General features: G+C 36.1%; 2 long non-coding RNA genes across 7 annotated transcripts in view; one reads left to right on the forward strand and one right to left on the reverse strand.

Annotated features, from left to right (window-relative positions):
• Positions 1–10,804, forward strand: part of LOC111090524 — a 37,585-nt gene extending 26,781 nt beyond the window's left edge. For all 4 annotated transcript variants that reach the window (XR_005372192.1, XR_005372191.1, XR_005372190.1 and 1 more), the window contains exon 3: positions 8,688–10,804. This is a non-coding gene — a long non-coding RNA (uncharacterized LOC111090524). The remainder of the gene's footprint in view (positions 1–8,687) is intronic.
• The window catches only part of LOC111090525, a 120,988-nt gene that overhangs the window by 20,838 nt on the left and 76,962 nt on the right, over positions 1–23,188 (reverse strand). The window lies entirely within an intron of this gene.

Raw genomic sequence — 23,188 nt, forward strand, 5'->3', positions numbered from 1 at the left:
CTAATAATCAGAAAATTTTGTTGCTTGTTGCCATCAATGATTTTAAATGGTTTCATAAGTAGGACTGAATAAATTCAGAACATCTAGTTAGACAATAACCCCCAAAGTGACAGCAGACTGCAAAAGGAATTTGTCTTCCAGGACTCTTGCTCCATTTGTAATATGCACACCTCACAGCCTAATCTGCCAGATTCTCTAAAATGTGGTTGCCTGGATTCATCTCTGCACACCAAAGCCTTCTGTGAGGAGAAGGCCCTTGCTGGGCACCACTGGTAAACAAATTAGAGCAACTCCATTATGTTGTATAGAAGGCCTAGCATTTTTCTCTTGCCGATTGTAATTAAGTTCATCTAAAGGTCGGCTGCGGAGGGCCCTCTGCTATCACGGCTGCTGTATGCGGAGGAGCTTTGTCATATTTAATGCTGCAGCTTTGCTGTGGATAGTTCCTAAGAACTGGAACCCATCCAGCCCTAGGACTAGATTGCTTTGTGTCTGCGAACACTTACTGCGCATTATTCTCCTCAACTCCTATCACGGCAGCCAAGGAGGAGAAAGGAGGGGAGGAGGTATTCTGTAGCTGCAAACACAGCTGCTTTTGAGGAAGCAATTCCCAATTAATTCACTATTATGAATAGCTAGTTCCCTCTACTCCCATGTGGTAAAGTCCCTTGTAAGTTAAATATAATTTATATTATTAAAATAGTTTATAAGCACCAAGTTAGCATATGGCAAGTACTTCTCATTCAGATGCTTCTGTGACATCACTGATTGGCAGGCTTCCCTGGTGACACAGATCACAGAAGAGTACCTTTAGTTTTGATCCAGAGGTGCTCTGGTTTCCTTGGTTGAGTGTTAAGCCAAAATGAACAGCTCATGTTTGGGTTTTCAAAAAACGTCCCCCTAAAAGCTGACGCCTATCACCTATCCTCATTTACTATTAAGTGACCTAGCCAATTACAGACATGATTCGAAGACCTGGCTTCAGTGCTAAGATATCTGGGTGGCCTCATGTAAGTCTTTTAATCCTATTGAATCACTGTTTCATAATTGGCAAAATGAAGAAGTGCTATTATTCAATCTAATTAGGTGACAATCTGGTTAATCACCCGAAGTGGTGCGCTTTTGTAGATGAAAGAGGTCACTGGGATAACAAATGGAAATCAGGACTGTTGGAGCAAGTTGAAATCTATGGTCCACTTTCTAATGCCAATGGTTTCAGGAAACCAAGGAAATTAGGTATGCTTAAAAAGCCCTCCTGAGTCCAGAGTTACCTCAGCCTCATTAACATCCTCTTCTTTCTTCCAAAACTCTTTAACTAGTCCCTCTTTATTAAAAAAATCTGTTTATATTTATTTGAGAGAGAGATGGAGAATGAGAGGGGGGAGAGAGAGAGAGAGAGAGAGCACCTGTGAGTAGGGAAGAGGGGCAGAGGAAGAGAGACTCTGGAGCAGACTCCCTGCTGAGTGCAGAGCCTGAAGCAAGTCTCCATCCAGGACCAATGAGATCATGACTTGAGCCAAACCCAAGAGGTGAATGCCTAACCCACTGAGCCAGTCAGACACCTCTAACTAGTTCCTTTCTTATTTTTTTTTTTTATTTTTTATTGGTGTTCAATTTACTAACATACAGAATAACCCCCAGTGCCCGTCACCCATTCACTCCCACCCCCCGCCCTCCTCCCCTTCCAACACCCCTAGTTCATTTCCCAGAGTTAGCAGTCTTTACGTTCTGTCTCCCTAATTAAAAGCAGAGAGTCAAACTCAAGCAAATAATAACTCTAAATAATAATAAACTCTAGCAAATAGTAACTCTAACAAAGAAAAAGTCAATTATCTAGAAAGTAATATGCAGACTTAACTGTTAGAAAATTAGTATGAAACTATGAATGTTATCCCATTCAAGAAAGCCCAAGAACATTTTAGAATAAAAGTACATATACATATATTTCCTGACAATCACAGTCAGTAGTGCAATGCCCAAGGCCTAGATAGGCTCAGGAAGCTTCTGAGGCATCAGTACGTTGAACTTGGTGTTCTGTGCTCTGCTAGTGCAACGGTTTCTTTTTGCATGAGACCCTACAACAGGAAACAAGTGGAAATGTGTGGAGACGTCCTGGGCAAATAGTGCATCCATTCTAGCCCAAGTGTTAGCTCTTCAGGTATAAAGAATTCATTTTCCAAACATGACCTCTGACCTCTATAATTAGAAAATCTTACAAAAGATAGACTCCATCTATCCAAATGACCTGAATTATGTTTTTTAAACAATAACATCTTTCACAACCATGATACATTGTCAAAATGATGAAATGGACATCAGTACATTGTTTTCAGGTAAACTGTAGACTTTATTTAGATTCTCAATTAAAGGGGCACCTGGGTGGCTCCGAGGGTTAAGCATTGGCCTTTGGCTCAGATTATGATCCCAGGGTCCTGGGATTAAGTCCTGCATCAGGCTCCCTACTGAGCAGGAAGTCTGCTTCTCCCTTTCTCTTTGCTCCTTCCCCCTCTTACTTCTCCCTACTCTCTCTCTCTCTCTCAAATTTAAAAAAAAAATTAAATTCTCAATTATCATTTATTTATAATTCTTTTTTTTTGGCTCTCTAGTAACCATTTACTTTTAGAAGTATCTTGATCTCCCCAAAAGTCGTTTATGTATTTCTCAAAAACACACAGGGAGAAGCCCGTGGCAGTAACAAAATGGTTAATCTCAATATCAGGAGAATCACTTTTTCCTACGAAGATGGTTGGCATTGAGTATGTATGTGTGTGTGGGGGGTGATATTTGTTTTCTCCCCTTTAACCAATTTCACAATTGAATGAGCCTCAAGCTTATCTCTTGCTTCAGCAATTCAGAGAGACGCCCACCACAGAGCTGTACCCAGCACTTACTGATAATCTAAGTACTGCATGTAATAACCCCCTCTGTGCTCCCAGGGGAATATCCTCACAGAGTCAGGAGGTAGTGAAGCAGAGCATTTATTTCCAGATACAGCCATGCTTGTCTTTGGTCAAATTGTGCTTTCTTTCTCCCACCCCCCAAGTACTGCCCATTTCATCTTCTAAATCACTGTCTTGAGGCTTCCTTCACAAAAAGAGCAGAGTAGTCTCGCAAGTGGCTAGCACAAGGATCTGGAAACCAGAATTTGTGGCTGGAATCCTATTTTAGCTGTGGTATATTTGGCACAATAGCACTTGGCTTTCTGGAGGGTAGTAGCAATGGAAAGAACACAGAATCCAAAGCCTTCCAAACCCGTTTTAATCCAGGCTTGAACTCGTGTCTACTGTGTGACCTTGGGAAATGGCTGGCAGTCTCTGTGTCTACACTTCCTCCTTTACACAGCAGTAACAGCGCTCACTTGTGTTGTTGTGAGTAGTCAAATGGCACATGCTTGTGTCTGACAGGAAGCTCCACATGTACTACTTAACCAGGTCCGTTGTCAGGAAAAGAAGACTAGGGTGCTAAATTGACATTCACAGTGGCAACTGAAGTTATTGAATCTGTTGTTCTCGAACTCGGTTTCTTTCTGAGGAATTCTTGCTAGACTCTCGCGGCTGTTACAGGTCTTACGTTTATCCTTTAACCAGAAGTTTCCAGTTCTAACTGGGACCCAAAGCAGAAAATCATCAGTATCCAGTCATCAAAGGTTTTCAGTTTGGTACCCAGGACCCTTATGTGACTATCTTCACTCCCAGGCTTGGAGATTTCCAGGGTCCTTGATCTTCGACTGAACTCCAGTTTTAACCTGGCTGCCATGACCTTGGGTGACCAGAGCCAACTTTACGCAGACAAACTTGACCTTCACTGCTCTTCAGCATACATCCTGTCTCTCTTATCTGCTTGGTTTCTACTCTGGAACCTCCTTAATGTAATGGGCAGCTCTCTTGTCTGTGGAGAGCTCTGTCTTGCTTTGTCTCCAGATCAGTTTTTGAATCCTATCAGAGGTCCTGTCTATCTCCCACCCCTCCTGACTTTGAGGGCTCGACCGAGGATAGCACCAGGTGCTACTTGGTGCTCTAAATATTCCTAAGTCTCTGCTTTGGGTCCCTAAAAGAAGTGTAAACATCCCCACAATTTTTTTACTACCTCTAAATTACACACACACACACACACACACACATCCAGGATGTCTTTAATCACCACTTTTAAATCGTTCTTTATAAGGCATTTCTTATACAAAGCATAATTTTGAAGCCTTTCTGCAAGCAAAATCATTTCAGTGGATCACTGTGTCTCATTATACTGGGTAGTCAGACAACACCTTTTTCACTTCCAGGAGGGAGTCAAATTTTAAAAGTATGGTAGAGGGGCACCTAGGTGGCTCAGTGGTTGAACATCTGCCTTTGGCTCAGGGTGTGATCCCAGGGTCCTGGGATGGAGTCCTGCATCAGGCTCTCCGCAGGAAGCCTGCTTCTCCCTCTGCCTATGTCTCTGCCTCTCTGTGTCTCTCATGAATAAATAAATAAAATCTTAAAAAAAAAAAAAAGTATGGTGAAGTTTCCAGTAGGGAAAGCTAAAGAATATGGAAAATATTTTGGAATGTCTTGGGCACACACACAAAAATCATAAGCTGAGTCTGTTCACATGTTGAAAGGTCTCTTCTGGGCATGGAGGCAGAAACTAGAATATGAGTGTTTGGAACTTTGAATAACTTGGTTCTAGAAAATTCGGTCTACCTCAATGTGTATAAATCTCACAGGACAGTGTCTCTAATTTTCATGTTAATCAAAGTGCTTTATAATTTTCCAAAATAGAATGTGGGAGCCTCTAACAATGGTTTTGTAATATTTAACAATTTTTTTTCAGTGCTATTTTTAGAGGAACAAAGTCAGAAAACTAGAAATAATACTATAAAAAACACTCATGTTTCCAACACCCTAAATTGGTGGCTGTTTACATTTTGTCTTTTTTTTTTTTAATTTTGTCATGTATTTAATTAAAAATAAATCTTTAGAGATAGTTGTGTTTTTCCTCTTCTGGCCAATTCCATTACCTATGCTCCTTCTCAGAGGTAACAGATACCATAGATTTAATATCTTTCTACTCTTCTTATACATATAATATGGCCTTTTGTATATGTGCTTTAAAATGTGTAATAAGTAGCACTACTTATTACTGTACCTGTTTATCCATATCAGCTTGCTTTTATCTCTCAGTTTCATGGTTTCACTATGTATGTATGTGTGTTTGGGTCTATTCCATACTATACATAGACCACATTGTAATATTTGTTTATGTCCAATTGGCATTTAAGTTATTTCCAGGGTTTTTTTTTTTTTTACTACTATAAAGCATACAGTAGGGGATGTACTTATCCAAAAATGGAAATTACTGAGACATGGAACATGTACATTTTTAATGTTACTAGACAGTGCAAAATTGCTCTCCAAAGTGGTTGCAACAATTTATACTCCCCAAAACGATTTATGAAAGTACCAATTTCCCTTCCAAAAACTTGCTATTTTCAAAAATGTTATTGATTGAAAATTTGACTACTGGAAAACCATCACTGTTGTTTTAATTTACAATCCCAGTTATTAAGGATGTTGAATGACTTTTCATATGTTTAGTTGCTTTTCAGGGTTCCTTTCCTATGAGCTGCCTGTTTGTAATATTTGTACATTTTTCAACAGTAGGATATCTTTTTTCATCGATTTCAAGTGTTTTATATATTATAAATTTTATAGCTGATACTAATTTTTGCAGACTGGTTTTATTCTAGTCTGTGATGCATATTAATTAGGACACAGGGTGTGGTACTATAACACAGTGGTTCCAATATATAGTGGCTCAAACAAGACAGATGTTTCATTATCTCTAATATTAAAAAGCCCAGGTTCTCACAACAAGGCTGGTGCCATGGCTCTGTGTTGTAAGAGATTCAAGCTATTTCTACCTTGTTTTTCTGTGGACCTTAAAACATCTATCTCATAGTCCAGGATGACAGATCCAGGTCCCACCATAATGAAAACATGTTGCTGGCAAGAAGGGAAAAACTGTAAGAGGAGGGCATACTTTTCCTTCATAAGGACGTGACTGAATCAAAATGAAGCACTTGCTCTCATTTTGCATTGACCAGAATTTAATTATACGGCCACACTTATCTGCAATGGAGTTTGTGAAATATAGTCCTTGGCTGTATGGCATTGTGCACAGCTGAAATTCTCAGAAAGAAGAAAGAGGGCCCATGTTTCATTTTCCCTATTTTTTCCAACTACAGTTGCTATAGCTCATTGGAAAATTCAGTGTCCTTTGTCTTCGTCTTTCTGCAAAGAAGGCCAGCCTCCACCACTATGTTCCCAGGTTTGGGGCAACTTAGAAAGCAAGGTTCCTCTCCCTCTGTCTTTTAAGAATCTTGGAAATACAAGTATATTTCCAGAAAAGCAAGACTAGAATGAGTAGTATTTTCTCCTAGGGCTCCTGCTTCAACTGTAGTTGTGGTTACTACCTTTCTTAAACTCCTTTTCTTCACAGAAAAGGTGACAGCAATCCAGGGTTATGAATATTCTATGCAATAGCCATTTGAGATGAACTCTTTGCATCAATTTCTAAACTAAAAATAATAATAATAATAATTGCTTTTGCTTGTTGCCATAAATTTAAATAATGTTTGAGCATCATTCTTCCACTCAAGGTGACATTAGTGATAAACCTGGGATGGGTGCTCTGTAAATATTAATAACATATCAAAATGTGTAATTTGTCAGTCAATATTACTACAAAATTGGCCTGAATAATGGAATATGAGGCACCAGTGACCATCAGAACAAACTCAAGACGTGCCCAGATTGATTAAAAGAATGGAGGAAAATAGTTAATATACAATTGCTTTTTAAATGTCTTTGCATTATTTGGTTGAAAGATTACTGCTGGCATCATAGCACTACATTTTTATGCCATTCAAAGTATCTTATTTTTCTAGGAAGGATGTTAAGAAAATATAAATCACAATTTTTTATAACTAACACATTATATTTATAACTAGGAAATAATACACATTAATAATGGTTCAGGAATTTTGTCTTTTAAAATAAAAAAAGAAAATTGCAAAATGGAAATTGTAAGCAATATAAAATCTAACCCTCCATTCAAGACATATAGACATGATAGATAAAATATATTCTAAAATTGAGATAAAGAAATGTACTCAGTCATGAACACAATTTCTGAGTAATACAGAGAAAAAAAAAAGAATCTATGGAAAATAAGGACCATGTAGAGATAGTCTGGTCTAATTTTCAGTGCCAACCAAGAAACAGAAGCCAAATGCATCTCATGCTTGGTAAGAAACAGAACCCAGTTCCCTAAATGTATATAGAGATTAGAACCCTTCACTTTTTCAGCACATTGAACTCATCCTCAATATCATCTCATCCTCTATGTGAGCTCTGGACAGTGGGGAATACCTAGAAGACGGGTTTGTATTTTTTCACAGTTACATGTCCTTCACCCATTCTGAGTGTGTGTTTTCTGAAAAATTTCTTGCTTGAGATTTCTATAACACATAGATATTTTGATTTGAGACCAACGAAACCTGAGATTTAGATCTCAACAGAGAATCAAAGACCGGTGGATGGATATATTGATATAGATTACATTATCTTTATAATATTAAGTATGATATAATATTTCCTCAATAATTTTCTCAAACATACTCAAGCAACAGTCTCTTTAAAACATATACATACATTTGGGGTGCCTTGGTGGCTCAGTCAGTTAAGTATCCTATTTGACTTCAGCTCAGGTCATGATCTCAGGGTTGTGAGATTGAGGCCTGCATTGGGTTCTGCACTGGGCGTGGAACCTGCTTGGGATTCTTTCTCTTTCTCCCTCTCTTCATCCCCGCCCTACCCCACTCATACATCCTCTTTCTCAAAAATTATATAAATTATATACACACACACACACACACACATTTAAAGCACATGTATATGTTTCTTTTTAGAAAAATCCTTCTGAATTTCAGAATTCTAATGAAGATGTTCCACACTATTCAATTTGCTGCTGCCATGAAAACACGCACAAGCAAACAGAACATTGGTGAAGGAGGCAATGAGGAGACTTTACATTATGTTTACGCCACGATGAAAATATACTGAATGAAATGCATCTGTTGTGTGACTGGTTACCGTGTTGCTCTGTTTAACTGATTATATACACTTGTGAAAGCTTTAAAGCATAGAGGTGTATTGTGTATATTTGATTAAATGTTGACTTTGTGGTCGTTGTTTTTTTTTTTTTTTCTCAATGCCAGTACCAGTAAGATGCTCAGTCCAGGCTGGAAGAAATGCAAACTAATACATCTGAGGTTGCTAATATATGCCAGACACTGGAGTATGTGCTTAAATCTCTTGACTCATTTTACATATATAGCAACTACTTGAGTAGATATAATTTTATTTTACTACTTGAGGTAGGTATAATTTTATTTTACAAATATCACAAATTAGGAAATTGAATCTCAGAGAAGTAGACCTTCCCAAGTCTTCTAGCTATGAATGCAAGAATAGTATTTGAATCTAAGGTTCTATTCCAAAATACACACTTTCTACAGAAAATCCTTTTTCCTAGAATTTAATGCTCTACTGGAATATGCCTTTAATAGCAATGTACAATTCAGCATGTATCCTTTTAGTCACATTTTTACAAATATAATCTTTCATCCAAATCTTTTTATTTTTTTTCAGCAGCTACTGGCAATAGTTACTCATTTTGAGTAACAAGAAAAGAGAAAATTGTGGAGCAGAAACTCCTTTGTTTTCAAACTGGGAAAGAAATGTGTAGGTGAAGTTCTGAGAGATGCTGCATCTTGGGATTATATTAACTCAAGTGATACAAGATAAAGCCAAATGCATTCTAAATGCAAGAGAAATTGTCGCAAAATTTATCATATTTGATGTACTTAAAAATGGATCCTCTGCCTTAGATTCACAAGGAAAAATAGAAATACAAAGTCATCTAGTATATTAAGTTTGAAATCTGGCCTCAAACCTGCATTCACTCAGCCTACCATGTATTTCCATGACAAGAACGTCTCCCTCGGAAAAGTTTCCTTAAACCAGGCTGCGATTACATCTACTACAGACTAATAGCATTTTTAGTTTTGACTAGGTATTTCCAGTTGAAGAGGCAATATGTTTCAAGCCAATAATGGACATGGGATTACATCGGCACATAGCTTCTTAATATCAAGAGGAAACTCAGACGACTAGTTGCAGTGACCACTCTCCTCAGAATTTTCAAAGTAGTTCCAATTTCAAAAGCTATGTCCCATTGTCACTTTATATGTTTAATCAAGCATATTTCTCATGATCATTGGTCTTTCTTAAATCAGACGAATGCAAGTATATCCTCTTAAAGAGTATTAATTAAAGAACTCAAGTAGGTGCCATTTAGAAGATCTATTCAAACTTTTAAGTCTCTTGTTCAATAAAAAATTCACCCACCAAGAAAAGCCATATCCCACTGAACCCTTTCAAATATATTACATAAAGCAGGGCAGGCATGTAGTTTTTCACATAGTAGGTACACACAAATAGCAATTTTAAGTATTATCATTACCATTTCAAGGGATCCTCTGCTTTTTCAGGAAATATATAATGATATACATTGTAAAATATTAAGAACACAGAGCATGTAAAATTTTAATGTGCACACAAAAGTCTTTTACAACCTCCTCACTCACTAAGTGGTCCCACATTAAAGTAAAATAAATCTTCACCCAAAGAGAAAGCACTTAAAATGTTCAGCTTTTTCAGATTTTAGTTCCCCAAAGAATTCATTTTTCTTAATAGTGTCAGATATAATAAAACCATCCGTTTCAAGGAAAAAATAATTAAAGCACTTAGCATGATGCTTTACTTTCAGTATTTAAAAATCAGCCATTTCTTATGATCAGTAATTTGGGATTCCATTAGATTTTATGATACTAAATATAGATATACACAATAGATACTAATGACTCTGGACTCTCAGACACTTGTTACTTAAGTTATAAACCAGGAAATCTGCCAAGAACTTATGTTCTTAAAAATTATGCAGAGAATGCAAAATGATGATGAAATAGGACACAAAGGAAGAACACAGATCCTACAAAATGATGTTTTCCATGTGTTTCATATTCTTTGAAAGCCAGAGCCATGTTTATACAGATAATCCTAGATGATTAGTTGTTTTTATCCATTCATTTCAGTATGTACATTTAATATATACATATAAATATATAGAGAGTGCATACTAGACAGTATCCTTTGTTCCAAGAATTAAAAAAAAGAAAAAAAGTTCCAGTCCTTGACCTTAAAATGCTTACAAACTAGTTGAGAACAATATAAAATAAAATAATTATAGCTCTAAGTGCTAAGGCAAAAAGGGACAGGTAGTGAGCACTGGGAAGAAGTGTTTGCTTGTGAAGGCGATCTGCAAAGATTTCAGAGTGTAAAGATGAACATGTGGGATAAGGCGATAATTCAGTACCGTAAGAGAAAGATCTTACAGAGGCAACTCCGGTCTCTGCTAGTGGGGAGGGTATTTTAAATGTATGCTTCTCAATATGTTTTCCTTCAAGAACCAGACTGGAAGCCCATAAAATACTTGCATAAATTTCCAGATTTTACCTGGAACTGTTGGATCAGAATCCTTAAGGATGAGGCCAAAACACATGCATAATCTATAGCTGGGCAGAACTTGTATGTTGTATCAGATGCACAGAGGTGCAGTGACAAATCATTTAGAGCTAACAATGGTTTCTTATGACCTCTTCCTTAGAATCTACTACCTATAATATCTTCTGTTACAAGTAAAAATTTTTCTGAGTTGATGACTTTAAATATCTTTATTTTAAATAATAAAAATACAACAGATTCCTCAATCAAAGCATTGTTCACAATGACAGACATTTCCTATCCTTTCTTGAATAAACTCAGCTTCCTAAAATCCGTGTCATTTTCAGAACTGTGTTAATTGTTCTATTCATTGCCACTGGATGAAGAGCGACACTGTTCATGCTGGCTGGGGGCAGTTAGGTTTCTAATGAGCAGAAATATCTGTGAGGTCATTAAATAGCATGCATTTAAATTAGTCTGCACCAATATCTCTATTATGTTAATAGCAATAATAATAAATCCCTACCATTTGCATATCACCTTTAAGATGAAATCTAAAACAACTTTAAAAGTAGAAACACCTGGTCATAATTTGCAAGACCTTACAGTAAATCTTAGCTGTTATCTATTACTCAATAATTTAAATCTGATTATATCTCCCTGATCTAAATAACACATTTCTCCCAATTCCCTCCTTAAAGTTAGAAGCCTTCTCATCTTCCTTTGTTTCAGCGATAAGCATGAACAGAGAGAATAGTGTCCCATTATAGAAAAAGTAAAAAGCAAAATAACAACAACAAAAATACTATATGAGGAAGTGTAGTCCTTAAGTGGCAGCTTAACTTTTAACAGGAATTTGCCTTGTTGCTCTTTGCCTTGTTTCCTACTTGCCATGTAGCATCTTTAAAGATCACTAAATCATTGTTTAACTTCTTGATGTATATCTATAGTTAGTTAAAAACAGTTTCATTGTGGCTGTTATTTCTTCTTCCTATCTAAAGAGTCAAAATTTGGGATAATTTTGTTGAGTTTTCTTATCCCGAACTCTAACATAATTTATGAGGTTAATAACATAAGTAAAAGACACTCCTAAATTTTAGATTAGTTGGAAGTTTAATATCTTCTTAAAGCTTTATCATCAGAAATTTCTTGAGATACACCATTATCTGAAATTTATAATAACGTTTAAAAAACAGATCTATGTTTGCCTTTATGTATACTATATTTTTATCATACTGTCAATTCCTAAAACAAACAAATAGAAGTAGAAATTAACATATTTGCAATATAAATAAAAGTACATTTAGGGCAAGGAAAAGGTTTGTCAAATATATGCTCACTTTGGGACACCTGGGTGGCTCGGCAGTTGAGTGTCTGCCTTTGGCTCAGGGTGTGATCCCAGGATCTGAGATCAAGTCCCACATTGGGCTCCTAGCAGGAGGCCTGCTTCTCCCTCTGCCTGAGTCTCTGCCTCGGTGTGTGTGTGTGTGTGTGTGTGTGTGTGTGTGTGTGATGAATAAATAAATAAGATCTTTAAAAAAATATATACTCACTTCTTTATAGAATTTCATATAGCCTCTTCCTAAAAGGACACAATCCAAAACCAAACAGCAGAAATGATAGCCATTATTATTCATGGTAAAAGTAGTGACTCTAAAATTTTATTATTTAACAAAAAAAAAGAAGGTTGGACAAATAATATTTCATTAATTTCAAAATTGCTACTGTATGCCAAAAAGCTTTGCCATATATCTATGATGTAAATATGAATAAGCCATATTCCTTGAGCTTCTCATTATCTGGCAGTGGACTTAAAAAACTAGAATAAATAGCTTAGTTCACAAACTTGGAACTTCCTGGTACAATGAACAACTTCAGATATTTATGTTTCTCAGCTATTGTATGTGCGTAATTAGCCCTAGGCATGAGCCTTTTACTTGTTTTATATCAATACATGGCTTGGCTAATAATGTCCTAGTTTGTTTCTTTGTAATGAATTCTTGTGATTCTTGTATGGCAATTCTCCAAATTTGTGTTTACCCATGAAGATGGGAATGGCATCATGGAACCTTGGCCCATTCAGCCACTTAATTAGGTGAGTGTCATTGTAGTTAACAAAATAAGAATGCAAGTTTGGTAATTCAAGGAATGTTTTTCACCACCTTCCAACATTCTTTAAATTAGCTTGTAACTATACACATTTCTAGACCTGCTCCAGATGTAGACCTAAAATAACCTCAAAATCATAAACACTTTAATTTTCTCTTATCAGATCATCATGTTTTGTACTTTTGAAGTTCACTTTCTTGTTTGAGGAATTGGACTAAATTAAAAAGAAAAACGACACACAAATGTAAAAAGCTTAAATAAGAGCCAGATGTCAAGAAAATTGCAGCCAGACTCTGAAATATATTTGTAAAAATTTCTAAGGGAAATGTCGAAAGAATAGAAAAGTTCAGGAAGATAAACCTGGATGTTTGTAGTTGCCAGTTAGCCTCTTGACTGGGGAATGCCAATATATGACCTCTGGCTTAGGGCACCTGGCACTGGGACCACCTTTGTAGCAGCTGGTTTCTAGAGAATCAAATGAGATTTGACAGGTTACAGCAAGTATAAAAATTATTGGCAAGTAGGGATGCCTGGGTGGCTCAGCAGTAGAGTGCCTGCCTTTGGCTGAGGGCATGATGCTGGGGTCCCGGGATCAAGTCCCATATCAGGCTCCCTGCATGGAGCATGCTTCTCCCTCTGCCTGTGTCTCTGCCTCTCTTTCTCTCTGTGTCTCTCATGAATAAATAAATAAAATCTTTAAAAAATTATTGTCAAGTAAAATTTTCCTTATTTGTTTACCTTTCTTACTTATCTACTTTTTGAGCCATACAATTTTGTCACTTAAACATTTTTGTTAGTATTTTAATTATGTAACTTAGTTCCTCCAAACTTTAACTTTATTGGCAAATTAGTCCAACCTCCTACAAAACAGAGACAAGCACCTTACAGCACTCCTTCAGGTTATGATCTATAGACTGGGTAAGCAGTATCAATGGAAAGAACCACAGCTTTGTGAAGAAATTCATGCCGATGTGAGACTGATAATTTCCACATATACATCTTTTTTTTTTTAATTCTAGCAAATCATTGCTATTAATTCATTCAATAAATATTTCTTAAATGTCTACAATGAGCTAGGCAAATGTATGAATAATTCTAGACTTGTGGCAAGTGCTATCATTAATACAGGAAAGTCAGGTGATGGAAAAAAATCATATGTTCAGGTAAACGACTTGAGATGAAGCGGTTGTCGGTTTTGATGAAACCTGAAGGATGAGAAAGAGCTGGCCTTGTAAGAATGAAATATGGTACAATGGTACTAGAATCCAGGCAAAGCATCTGGAAAATCCAGTCTCTGAAGTCAGAAAGGACATGACCAAAAGAGGGAGAGACTATCATAAAGTAAGAATAGATAGAGATCAGGGCAAGATCAGGCAGGGCCAAGTAGGCCAAAGAAAGGAGTTTGAGCTTTGTTCTAAAATGAGTAGGGAATGACTGATAGTTTTCAAATTGGGAAATGATATAGTTTTACTCATGTTAGAAAAATATCAGTCTGGTTGTTTTGAAGAAAATGAAACAGAGTGGAGTAAATATGAAAGATCAAGAAGCTGTAGAAACTGTCTTGATGAGATATGATTATTTCTGAGAATATGATCATAAAAGTACTTGTCAAGAGGAAAGGGCAAGTACAAGGCATATTTGGTGGAGATACTCATGACTTGTCAATAAGTTTGATTTTGTGAATGAGGTAAAGAGAAGACTCAAGGATGTGTTTTAGGTTTGTGATTTGATCAAGTGAGTAGTATCTGCACTCTTAAAAGAGATAAGGAAGAATAAGAGAAAAGGTGTTTTCTGGAAAAGTTTCAAAATGAGAAGCTTTGCTCATGTTAAATTTGAAATGTCCTTGAAACATCTAAATGTAGACATGCAGTAGACAAGTCTGTAACCTATACTTTCAGTGTAGCAATCTAGCTGGAGATAAGAATCTTGTGGTTGTCAAAAGTATAGTAAAGAATGGATCACCTTAGGGGTAAAAGTAAAGAAAAATAAGGCTCTATATTATTTTGTGATGCAGTTCTTCTAGTAGGCAAATAGTCAAAAAGGAGAAATGAGTCAAGGAAGATAGTCAAATGAAAGCCGGGAAGAGGGTATGGTGTCTTGTTGGTCAAGAGAGGAACATCCTTCATCAAGGAGAAACTGAAGAGTTTGGGTTGGACAAGGACAGAAAAGTGACCATGGACAAGAACACTTTCAGTGGAGTGATGAGGATTTGATTGACAGGGAAGGAACTGGGAACATCCTGCATAGAAAACTATTGTGAAAAGTATTGCTCCAAAGGGAGAGGAAAGGAGTAGGAATGTAGTCAGAGGGACACGAGGAGAAAGGGGACTTTGTTTTGTTTTGCTTGTTAGTTTTTGTTTTTTTCTTAATGAGAGATTCTAAAGCATGTTTCTTTGTTTATAGAAATAAGAAAACAATACAACAGAGACTGCTGGAACAGAAGAGGAGAAATAAATAAAGGAACAAAGCCCTTGACAAGGCGAGGAGGATTGAGACCCAGGGTCCAAGGGGAGAGACTGGCCCACTAGAGGGGTCTTTTGGTAGGCGATGTCTTTTTCATAGGATTTGAAGTCATTCTTTTCTAAATTAGGCCGGAAAAGTCAGTCATCCAATATTTGAAGGTTACCAATTCATCTTGAAGAAAACGTCCTTCAGAGCAGAAATGTGAAATGCATTTTTTTTTTTTTTTTACCTCTCTGAATCCCTAAGGGAGAAGTTTGTTCTGGTTCACAAAGACCTACATTCAAGAGTTGCCTACATTCAAGGCAAGTAAGAAACATGCTTGGAAAAATAATGAAGAATCCTGAGGGATTGTGCAGAGAAAAATCACCAGATTTTGAAATAAGACAAATGAAAGTTAGTTGGGCTTTTATTTAACAACTGTATAGTAATTTGAACTTGGTGACATGAAGTAGTGTAAGTAAAATCCTAGCTAATAGATATCACTGTCCATTATAAACAATATATGTTGCAATTAAAAGAAAACCTAACCTGGGTGGGCATTAATAAAAATGGAATCTACTAGAATCTGTATATTTCAGGGACAATATTTAGGCATGCCTTGGCTCAGAGTTCAAACAAAGTGATCAGGGCCTGCTTCTTCTCTCCCTATATAAATCTATTTTGCTATCTCAATTCTGAAGCACTGTGCATCCTTGTGTCTCACAGAAGATGATTGCACAAAGTTCTTTTTCTAATGCCAATTGGAAACATATAAAGAAAAATGACAAGCAACAAACTGAGAGAAGAACTTGAAACATAATAAGCCAATTATATATGAAGTGCATTTTTCTAAAACTCAAAAATTCTGATAGATAAAAATGGCAAAGGGTACAATGGGGTAGTAGTGACTAGGATGAGAAACATAAATTGTTTGAAAACACTGATGCTGTTCAATACTAATCAAAATCAAGGAAATTCAAAATGAAATCACAATGACACACTATTGAATATGCACTAGACTAACCCAAATGAAAATGTAGTGATAGAACAATGAAACTTTCACTCTTGGTGGTGGGAGTGTCCATTGTCACAGTTACATTGGAAAAGGTTTGACATCACCTAGTAAAGCTGTTGAATGCACATACCTACACCTGGCCTTTTCATACCTACATATATATCTCAGGGAGATTGGCCACCAAGAGTCAGGTACAAAATGTTCAAAACAGTAATAATAATGCAAAAATTCAACAGAAGACAAGAAACACCAGTAAATAAATAAATGGTGCTATGTATTATATGCATATGGCACTATAAAGCAGTGAAAATAAATGAATTATAGCAAAGCAGTCACAACATGGATCTCAAGAATAAAATGTTTAACCAAAATAGCTGGTCAAAGGGAATGATTCTATGTATGCAAAGATTAAAATGAAAATTTCACAAATATTATTTAGCATTATATACATACATATTAGAACTCTATAGAAAGATAAAAAATTAGTGCATTTAAGGGAATTGTTATTCCTGTGGGGGAGCAGTAAAGAGGATGAGATAAGATGGTAGGACTTTTAATTCATTGGAAGACTTTTATTTATTAAGTTCAGAGTTGGATACATGTGTGCTCAATTCTTATTATTTTACTCTGCTATAGATAGTATGTACTTTTCAGTGTATACAATGCATTTCATAATAAAAAAGTTAACCATGTAACATTAACCAAATCATTATACAGTACACCTAAATTGTTAATTATATTTGTAACACCTATGATGTGCTAGTAAATCGTGTGTGTTAACGCACCTTTTCCAAAGTACTTAGCAATAATTTCTATACCTATAAAAATTGTACTTTCCTTTTGACCCCATAATATTACTACTTGTCTTTATTATAAGGAAAAAAATATGGAAGATCAAAATCTTTCCTCTTTTTCCACATGCATTATCTATCATTCTAATTACATGCATTATCTAACATTCTAAACTACCATGATATCAAACAACCTGCTTCTTCCAACTTAGCTTCTATTCCTTTCCATAAGCTTCCAAATTCCACAAAAGTCTTGTTTAATTTCTTCAGAATGGGTTCCCTCCCTACCTTGTCTTCCTACTAAACCGTTCTTTAACCTTTAGGCCTGAATGCAAGTGTTATTTCATCCTATCAACTGACCTTGGTCCATATATAATGATTATGTTTTCCTCCATTGTGTTTACATAGTTGTACATTCATCTGTTATGATATTATAATATGGTTCACATAATTTCCTATGAGATTGTCAGCTCCATGAAGCTAGACAGTAGTTTATTTAGATCTAAATCTCCCCAACTGTAAATACTATAAATTATTGTTTAATAAATATGTTAATTGAAAGGAAAATAGACTATATGTTCACATCAGCATTGTATATCAGTGAAAACAACAACCCAAATTTCTACTGGGGGAGAGAGGGACATGGTCTGTTAATTACAATGTATCCATTTGATGAAGTATTGCACACTCATTAAAATGCTATTGTAAAATCAAATGCTGAAAAATCCTAAGGATATAATGAAACTAATCTAGTTCATGAAAAAGAAGGAAATTTTATTGAAGATCTTACATAATAACTATGCAAAAATGTACATACATGAAAGGAATCAGGAGGCAAAATGAAATAACCTAAATATCACAGAAATATAAAAATGGTTGATTGTAGATTCTTTGTTGAATTTTTTTCTTCAGAATAAATAATTTTTTAGATTATATTTAAAATTTAATATTTTAGACACAATTGACTGAAATTCCATTCACATAGTATGATAGCTTTTTCAGAGTGCTCTCTGCTCACCTTCTTAGAACACTGAAATATATACACTGGAAACTAAAAAAACAGCTTTGGGTGGACACTTAGAAACGTTTTCTAGCTCCAGCCTATCAAATGATAGTGTGATTTTAAAATAATAACTCAAAAATAAGCACTTAGTAATGAATTTTCAATAGTAATGCTAGTCATCAACTAGTAAAGAAAGGAAAAAAGCTTCTCAAAATGCATAACCATAAACTCTTTTAAGGATTTCATAAAATTTTAAAATGTTCCATGAATCGCCCAACTTAAGTATCTGTGATTGCATTAATTACTGTCCCTTTCTGCAGACACAGGCAGCAGATAATATAAGACTGCCTTTCACATGGGAGGGTAAACTCACAAAGTGAGCACTATTGTCCAATTTTGCTAGGATACGTATCTGAATGGGCTCTGGAACACTGCAAATACAGATTCCTGGGCCCTATCCTAAACAAGTACGGAGTGGTTCCCCAGGCTTTCTCAGTTTTAAGAACATCTCAGGAGATTTAAATATATAGTCCAACTTGAAAAAATATTTGTTTAGAGCTTGAAAGTAATCCTTAAGATTACTGTATAGTAATTAGTGCTTAGTGAAATTAAGAAACGCACTTTTAAAAAAGTATCATTACATATAGTATCTTTGGTACAATGATGCATAAACAAAGGATCTGAAAATCAGGTCCTCTTCACTGAAGTACTAGGTTGTGGTACTTGAATTCAGCATGTCTGAAACCCCACCTGCTCTCTCATCTTTTCTCCACTACTGAGCCAATGCCTTGTGTACATTGTACTTCTCCTCTAGCATACTTTCAATGCTAATTCAGACTGCCTAACTCCAATCTCCCTAGTTGAATCCATCCTAAATACCATGATTGAAATTGATCTACCTTGGGCATAACTGAGTTCATCAATCCTCAGTAGGTCTCCATTGATCACTGAACAGAGCCTCAGATTCTCAAACTTCCACTTAATGCCCCTGATCATCTAAATCATGGACAATCTCTCCCACCTTATTCATTATTTTCCTTCACAGTCTGTACATAGTATCAAGTCACCTGATGCTCTGTGGATATATCCCTACTCTTCCCCACATAGTGCTTTCCTAAAAAAAAAAAAAAAACAACTTCATATAGTACATTCAACTTATACAAACTTATAATTCAATTTATTCAAATCAACCATCCAATTTCAGGTTAAATTGTGTCTATTCCCCAGGGCTTTCCCTGATGTTTCCCCCTTTAAAAGTCTCTACTTAATCCAACTAATGATTAATTTGTACTTTTTCACCCTATGATGTTTTACTTTACAGAGTCAGTATCATCTTATTACCTGTAGGATATATAAGATTTTAAAGATAGGATTTCTGTCTAATTGATTGACTGTCCTATTTTCTTCAGCATCTTGCAACTATTTATTCTCCAGAAAATTTCACTAGATTAATGTATGCATTAGAAGTTCTTTTGACTTTTCCAGGGAACTCAAAATATAAAACCAGATAAAATTCTCTATGCCCTTGCTTCCCCCAAACAAACAACAATAACGATGTCTTCTGATTGGCCCTAAATATTATTGAAGATTTAAGCTTGCATCAAATTCTATAGAAGCTTGCGTCACATTCTAGAGAAATAAAAATAGGGATCCCTGGGTGGCGCAGTGGTTTAGCACCTGCCTTTGGCCCAGGGCGCGATCCTGGAGACCTGGGATCAAATCCCACATTGGGCTCCTGGTGCATGGAGCCTGCTTCTCCCTCTGCCTGTGTCTCTGCCTCTCTCTCTCTCTCTGTCTCTGTGTGACTATCATAAATAAATAAAAAAATTAAAAAAAAAAGAGAAATAAAAATAAATAACACCTGTCACCTTGGAATAGACACAGTAGAATTAGCAGAGTGCATATGTTAGGGGTTGAGATAAACAAATAAGCTCATATTTCATAATATTTATAATTTCCATTATATTTAATACAAGATAACTATGCACAAATTTCTACATTTTCACAGAAGTACAAAATAAGTGACTTTAACTTTGATTTTTAGTAATGCTTAGTTGTACTCTATCAAGTCCTGCTCCACAATCTATTTAGTCTCACCTTGAGATTACCTGCCTATCCAGGACTCCAACTTGGGCTTCTTCCTGGAATTCATCTTCCTCTACTTTATTCTCTACACTCCCAAACATCTAGGCAACAAGAATCAATTCCATCCCATATATGATGGTCAGTCCATAAATCACCAGTTTAGATTTGAGGAGGAGGGTCAATGCACACTTATTTTTCTGCATTCTCCAGAAGAGAAAGCACTTGTTACCCCCTATAATTCCAGTGATGGATTTCCATCATTAAATATATCTGCCCCATGCTTGAGGCATGTTCAAAAAGGTAAACCACATCCCATTCTGCTTTTGACACCAAGGCCCTTCAAAAACATGTCTCTTTACTATCATTTGCTTATCCCCAATCCTCTGAAGGTCTCAAAAAACCTGAAAAACTGTGCTGCAACTTTGCTCCACTCGGAAAGTACCAATTTTAAATCACTTAATTACCAATCAATCTCAAGTAAGTCAAGCAAAAGCAACATCTGACCCAATTTGTTTAGAAACTCATTCATTCAGCCTTGTGGCTTCTCTGCCATGCAGGGAAACTGTCAGACTTGAATCAAGAAAAAGGCTTATTGGATTTTAATGCTGAACTAATGTTGCTTCTGTAGTCTCCCACATTAGAGGGGTGATGGGGAGTCCAGGAAGAAAGTGAAAAATGGTCCTTCTCTCTCTCTCACTTGTTTTTTTCTTTTGCAACGAGTTCAAATGTTCAATCTGTCCTTTCTATGAACCTACTATTTATGGCAACCTCTTTTAACCTATATATAATGCATGAAGAATTCCAGGCAGAATAATATTGCATGTAGGCACTCATATGACTGATTGCATTGAACCCTGAAAGCTTTTGGATGTCAGGATCACAATATAGCAAGGTCCCCAGCTAACACTACCTGCTAAGGCAACTCTTACCAACCTTCAGGAAAATTATGCATAAATTTATACTATGAGACTTGTGTGGATTCTGTTTCGATCTAGAAGACTTACATGTCTTCCTCATTTCTTTGTGTCCTTTTTCACAATATAATGCCTTCAATAGGGTTTCATTAATGCTTTCCACTGAATGACAGACTCTATAAATTTGTGAAGTGATTCAAAAAGCATCTATGACATCTGCACAGGGGAAAATACTGTAAATGAATACCAATTGTCTCATCTCCTCTTTCCTGATTATTATAATAGCTAGGTCTTTTTCTTTGCCCCATATCTCACACTCTACTCAGGTCAAAGGAAAGTAAGATAAGGAGTAAGCAAGAATGGCAGATACTACTTCTAAATTAGTAATTATTCTAGCACTGCCTCAATACTCAGGGCACATAAACCTTCGTTCCTTATGCTTCAGTCAGATAGATGACTGACATCAATGAAACTGACCCACAGTAACCTGTTTAGTTTGACTATTTCATTTCACTATTATATTTCTAGTATATTAAATAGTGGATTTGGAATAGCTGAATTTTCATACTCCTGCCCCATTAATGCTGGGAACTATTAGTTTACTGCTTTTTAGTGGAAGATCCATTGTCTATGTTTGGGTTCATCAAAAAGCAGAACCAAGGCAGGGACCTGAATACAAGTAGTTTATCTGGGAGTGGGAATGATGGAGCAAGGGGAACAAGAATGGGAAGAAGAAAAATCCAATCAAGTGTACAGATTACCACTTGGGTCAACTGGGTCTCAATCCCACAAAGAAGCATCTGAATAACCGTGAAGAAGGAAGTAAAAAATTGCCTTTTGAACTATCTGGAAGCTCAGCCATTTATCCTCTAACTTCTGTCCCACATTGTGTAATGTTGTCCTGAAGGACCACTAATTTCCTCCCACTTCCAGTTTGCCCAGTACACATAATTTGGGCTACCCAAGTTCCCAAGTCTGTGGGAAATAAATTCCTGAGGTAAACAAACAAATAAATAAACAGAAGGTCAGAAGTATCATATGGGTTTAAAGTAGGGAACTGAAATCAAGAGTATCAAAAAGATCTGGTAAGGTCACACAAATTATGTGCTATATCCATGATTCAATCAGGTTTCTCAACCTCAGCACACTGACATTTGGGGCCAGATAATTCTTTGGAAGCTACCTTGTACATTGTAGAATCCTAAGTAACATCCCTGGCTTGTACCCACTAGATGCCAGTAATACTCCTCTGAATGTGATAACCAAAACTCTCCAGGCATTGCCAATGTCCCATGGGTGGCAAAACAGCCTGTGATTAAGACCACTGACCTAAGGCAATTTACTGAAAGCCATATGAGGTATTATTCTGGTTCTCTAGCATGTCAGAAAAATTACAGAGAACCCAGATTATAAATAATCCTCCAGGAACTTCTCTTTACCACAAAAAAATAACAGTATCAACTCATTCATTCATGTCTTTCAAAAACATCCATTTAGCATTGGTTATTTTCCAGGCCGAGTTATTTAAGGCCTTAAGGATGTAAATTTGAGTAAGCAGTATATTTTTGCCCTGCCTTTGGGGAGCTCACAAACTAGTGGGGGATATGACACTGGAGGAGATAGACTGGGTCAAGTATAATGGTATTGATGGCAAATTTGTTATCAGTTTTAGCAGGGTGTGCTGTGACCTTCTGAAGGAGCTGACCCCTAATGGACTCTCTGGGTGTTACACAGCAGCTAAAGTCAAGATTAGAATTTAGGATAAGCAAACCACTTAGAAATAATCGAAAATCATACATAGTGCCTACTTTATGGCAAATACCACTATAAATGTTTTGTGCATTTAATCCTTACAATAGTACCATGAGTATTATTACAGTCATTTCCCAAATGTGGGTAGAGAGGAATAGTAAGTTGCCCAACCTCATTTTATAAGGATCAATCCAATTTTGTTTTCAGAACTTCAGTCTCAGATGGCAGGGATTATAAAAAATAAAATAAAATGAGACACACCATTAATTATGTAATGCTTTTATGTTTCTTCAGTAAATAATGCCATTGTCTAAGGGTTATTGTATAATTTATAAGTGAAAACCAGATACTTTTGAGAGTGAAATTGGGTACTATTGATGATTATTCTAGGACAATGTTTATGAACATAAATGATTGTTGGGTAAATTGAGCCCTATAGATCACTCACCTCAGGTCTAATTGGCTCAAGGAAAAAT

Source organism: Canis lupus, chromosome 17, assembly GCF_011100685.1.
Source record: "Canis lupus familiaris isolate Mischka breed German Shepherd chromosome 17, alternate assembly UU_Cfam_GSD_1.0, whole genome shotgun sequence".
In the NCBI taxonomy this organism is placed as follows: domain Eukaryota; kingdom Metazoa; phylum Chordata; class Mammalia; order Carnivora; family Canidae; genus Canis; species Canis lupus.